Genomic DNA, 5,000 nt, shown 5'->3' with positions numbered 1-5,000 from the left:
GTCTGACGGCCCCTGTTCCACTATTTTTTTGTGTCCAACGGCCTCACAGCCGATGGGCGTCGTACGGCTCCACACCGGAGCGGACAGGCACTCGGGCGAACGTCATTCAAAACCGGCGCCAGGCGCCAGGTACCGCAGGCCAGCCGCTCCAGAGCTTCAGCGCTCGTACCACACAACAACAACACTTCCGCTAGTTTTGAGAGGCACGCGTGGTTCCGCACGCGGCGCACGGCCACTGCCGTACAGGTAGCGTGTTGCGCGACACGACACGCACATCGAAAGACATGCAGTCTAGTCGGTAATGATCCTTCCGCAGGTTCACCTACGGAAACCTTGTTACGACTTTTACTTCCTCTAAATGATCAAGTTTGGTCATCTTTCCGGTAGCATCGGCAACGACAGAGTCGATGCCGCGTACCAGTCCGAAGACCTCACTAAATCATTCAATCGGTAGTAGCGACGGGCGGTGTGTACAAAGGGCAGGGACGTAATCAACGCGAGCTTATGACTCGCGCTTACTGGGAATTCCTCGTTCATGGGGAACAATTGCAAGCCCCAATCCCTAGCACGAAGGAGGTTCAGCGGGTTACCCCGACCTTTCGGCCTAGGAAGACACGCTGATTCCTTCAGTGTAGCGCGCGTGCGGCCCAGAACATCTAAGGGCATCACAGACCTGTTATTGCTCAATCTCGTGCGGCTAGAAGCCGCCTGTCCCTCTAAGAAGAAAAGTAATCGCTGACAGCACGAAGGATGTCACGCGACTAGTTAGCAGGCTAGAGTCTCGTTCGTTATCGGAATTAACCAGACAAATCGCTCCACCAACTAAGAACGGCCATGCACCACCACCCACCGAATCAAGAAAGAGCTATCAATCTGTCAATCCTTCCGGTGTCCGGGCCTGGTGAGGTTTCCCGTGTTGAGTCAAATTAAGCCGCAGGCTCCACTCCTGGTGGTGCCCTTCCGTCAATTCCTTTAAGTTTCAGCTTTGCAACCATACTTCCCCCGGAACCCAAAAGCTTTGGTTTCCCGGAGGCTGCCCGCCGAGTCATCGGAGGAACTGCGGCGGATCGCTGGCTGGCATCGTTTATGGTTAGAACTAGGGCGGTATCTGATCGCCTTCGAACCTCTAACTTTCGTTCTTGATTAATGAAAACATACTTGGCAAATGCTTTCGCTTCTGTTCGTCTTGCGACGATCCAAGAATTTCACCTCTAACGTCGCAATACGAATGCCCCCGCCTGTCCCTATTAATCATTACCTCGGGTTCCGAAAACCAACAAAATAGAACCGAGGTCCTATTCCATTATTCCATGCACACAGTATTCAGGCGGGCTTGCCTGCTTTAAGCACTCTAATTTGTTCAAAGTAAACGTGCCGGCCCACCGAGACACTCAACAAAGAGCACCCTGGTAGGATTTAAACGGGGTCCGCCTCGGGACGCGAAAGCACCCCTTCGGCTCGCCCCACCGGCAGGACGTCCCACGATACATGCCAGTTAAACACCGACGGGCGGTGAACCAACAGCGTGGGACACAAATCCAACTACGAGCTTTTTAACCGCAACAACTTTAATATACGCTATTGGAGCTGGAATTACCGCGGCTGCTGGCACCAGACTTGCCCTCCAATAGATACTCGTTAAAGGATTTAAAGTGTACTCATTCCGATTACGGGGCCTCGGATGAGTCCCGTATCGTTATTTTTCGTCACTACCTCCCCGTGCCGGGAGTGGGTAATTTGCGCGCCTGCTGCCTTCCTTGGATGTGGTAGCCGTTTCTCAGGCTCCCTCTCCGGAATCGAACCCTGATTCCCCGTTACCCGTTACAACCATGGTAGGCGCAGAACCTACCATCGACAGTTGATAAGGCAGACATTTGAAAGATGCGTCGCCGGTACGAGGACCGTGCGATCAGCCCAAAGTTATTCAGAGTCACCAAGGCAAACGGACCAGACAAGCCAATCCGATTGGTTTTGATCTAATAAAAGCGTCCCTTCCATCTCTGGTCGGGACTCTGTTTGCATGTATTAGCTCTAGAATTACCACAGTTATCCAAGTAACGTGGGTACGATCTAAGGAACCATAACTGATTTAATGAGCCATTCGCGGTTTCACCTTAATGCGGCTTGTACTGAGACATGCATGGCTTAATCTTTGAGACAAGCATATGACTACTGGCAGGATCAACCAGGGAGCTGCGTCAACTAGAGCTGAGCAGCCGGCCGCCCGGGAGTGTGTCCCGGGGGCCCGCGCGAACACGCAAGCGTCCGCTCAATTATTCTGCAAACAGGAGGAGGCCGAGCTCCCCTGCACGATACACCTCGAAACCCTCTCAGGTCCCGGCGGCGCGCAGCGCCGTCCTAGGTACTTGGTCGGTTTCGAGAGAGGCGCAATCGCCCGGAGTTAGGCGAGTAGACGGTTTTAGTGCGAACACCCTTGCTCCCAACTGAGCTTGCCGCTGCCGACAGAGGCCCGGGAGCGTGCTGTCGTGGCATTGCCGGCGGGAGACAACACGCGCCACCTATGGTGACCGGCAGCTCCAACGCCAGCGCCACACAAGGGCAAAGCCCCACTTGGGTGCAGAAGCGAACTCTCCCAGCACAGCGCACGCGCCAACACGTCCGCACAACTGCGATACAAACCACCTGCGAGAACCGCTGGGGCGACCGAGCAGCAGACGGCGTCGCGGCGCCGAGTGCCAGGCGGCGGCGCATCCTCAACGCACACAGTCCTCAATCAGACCAGCACACTGCAGATGTCCACCGCGCTTCGCACCGGGCTCGGCTGAACCAACTTTGGCCGCCAGGCGCCGCGTGCAGGGTGCGCCGCAGCGTAGCTGCACCGCCTGCCGGGCCCGTCGGCTGGCGCTCCTGCCACTCGGCGCCCCCCACCAGCCGCCTGTTGCGCGTGCGCCCACGCAGCGCGCGGCCAACACGCCGGGCGGCCCCCCTTCACCGGCCGGGAACAGTCCCACCAAGCCACCGCCGCGTATCGCTTCATACCCACATGGACCTAGTCACGTGTGTGGATGTGGCGGGTACCGCTGAAACAACCGGTTAATAGCTGTACCGATCGTCGCCATCACAGATTCACCTCCAGCGTGAACAACCGCTCAACAACGGATTTCCAGTTCATTTGCGTATCTTGGGCAGTAAACGTAGATGTCCACCTACATTTGCGAATTCAACAATTCTTGCATGCCAGGATGTCATGTGTCACGACACGCTACATCAGACCACATACACACTGCGACATGTGCAGAAGAGAACACGTGGAAGGTGGCCCGCGCACGTATGCGATGTCCCTTCCGCGATCCACTGTCAACCGGCATCTGCGGCATGTCCCAGATATGGAACGCGGTCCACCAGGGTAGCACTTTGTGTGAGGCAATACGACAAAGTCGGAATACACGCGTCACTACATCAGACGGCTCACGCTGACCTGACCTGACCTGACCTGACCTGACCTGACTCACCGCACCACCACCCCCAGCGACCCAGGGTGACATACAATGCGTTCGTACGTTCCTCCCACACGCCTCTACGGCGTACCACAGTGCAACCTAGCTGTTATTGGGAGACGAGACAAGTAGCATCGAGCACAACATATGGAAATTGAGATTCGACACCGTTGGGCACAGCCAGCGTACGGTCACACGTATCACACTACTTCACTCTGTACGTAACGACCGATGATCGGTACAGCGTGTGGGTTACGCGTACGACATCAGCGGACAATGGACACAGACCATACCACGACGTACACTGAGGGCGTCGACATCTGAATGCAACTGAACAGCTGCGAGGCTCATTTAACACTCAAACGCCAGACCGACCAGCTTGAGAGGACAGAGACACAAAGAGGGGGACAGAGGGGGGGGGGGGGCGGCGATATAGTCCTATTGCAGTACAATTGACAGTGGATAGCGGGAATATGTGGAAAGTAAGCAACACTCGCAAGACATCTACATGAGGATAACAACGACACCAGAGATTCCGAGCAGTGAACTATGTTAGGCAAAGGGACAACGTGGGTTAGGTTAAGGGACAACGTGGGTTAGGTTAAGGGACAACGTGGGTTAGGTTAAGGGACAACGTGGGTTAGGTTAAGGGACAACGTGGGTTAGGTTAAGGGACAACGTGGGTTAGGTTAAGGGACAACGTGGGTTAGGTTAAGGGACAACGTGGGTTAGGTTAAGGGACAACGTGGGTTAGGTTAAGGGACAACGTGGGTTAGGTTAAGGGACAACGTGGGTTAGGTTAAGGGACAACGTGGGTTAGGTTAAGGGACAACGTGGGTTAGGTTAAGGGACAAATTGAGTTAGGTTAAGGGACAACGTGGGTTAGGTTAAGGGACAAATTGAGTTAGGTTAAGGGACAAATTGAGTTAGGTTAAGGGACAAATTGAGTTAGGTTAAGGGACAAATTGAGTTAGGTTAAGGGACAACGTGGGTTAGGTTAAGGGACAAATTGAGTTAGGTTAAGGGACAAATTGAGTTAGGTTAAGGGACAAATTGAGTTAGGTTAAGGGACAAATTGAGTTAGGTTAAGGGACAAATTGAGTTAGGTTAAGGGACAACTTGAGTTAGGTTAAGGGACAACTTGAGTTAGGTTAAGGGACAACTTGAGTTAGGTTAAGGGACAACTTGAGTTAGGTTAAGGGACAACTTGAGTTAGGTTAAGGGACAACTTGAGTTAGGTTAAGGGACAACTTGAGTTAGGTTAAGGGACAACTTGAGTTAGGTTAAGGGACAACTTGAGTTAGGTTAAGGGACAACTTGAGTTAGGTTAAGGGACAACTTGAGTTAGGTTAAGGGTCAACTTGAGTTAGGTTAAGGGACAACTTGAGTTAGGTTAAGGGACAACTTGAGTTAGGTTAAGGGATAATGTGGTACAACCAGAGTTAGGTTAAGCGATAATGTGGTACAGCCACAGTTAGGTTAAGCGATAATGTGGTACAGCCACAGTTAGGTTAAGCGATAATGTGGTACAGCCACAGTTAG

The 5,000-nt window shown here is 53.3% G+C and overlaps 1 non-coding gene across 1 annotated transcript; it reads right to left on the bottom strand.

Annotated features, from left to right (window-relative positions):
* Positions 1–299: 299 nt before the first annotated feature.
* LOC126317842 (small subunit ribosomal RNA) lies at positions 300–2,192 on the bottom strand. The gene has a single exon (XR_007556955.1). It is a non-coding gene; the product is annotated as a small subunit ribosomal RNA (ribosomal RNA).
* Between the last annotated feature and the right edge of the window lie 2,808 nt (positions 2,193–5,000).

This window comes from Schistocerca gregaria, unplaced genomic scaffold, assembly GCF_023897955.1.
Source record: "Schistocerca gregaria isolate iqSchGreg1 unplaced genomic scaffold, iqSchGreg1.2 ptg000649l, whole genome shotgun sequence".
Taxonomy (NCBI): Eukaryota; Metazoa; Arthropoda; class Insecta; order Orthoptera; family Acrididae; genus Schistocerca; species Schistocerca gregaria.
Note: the sequence above shows the minus strand (reverse complement) of the source record. Positions and strands in the feature narration are given on the sequence as shown.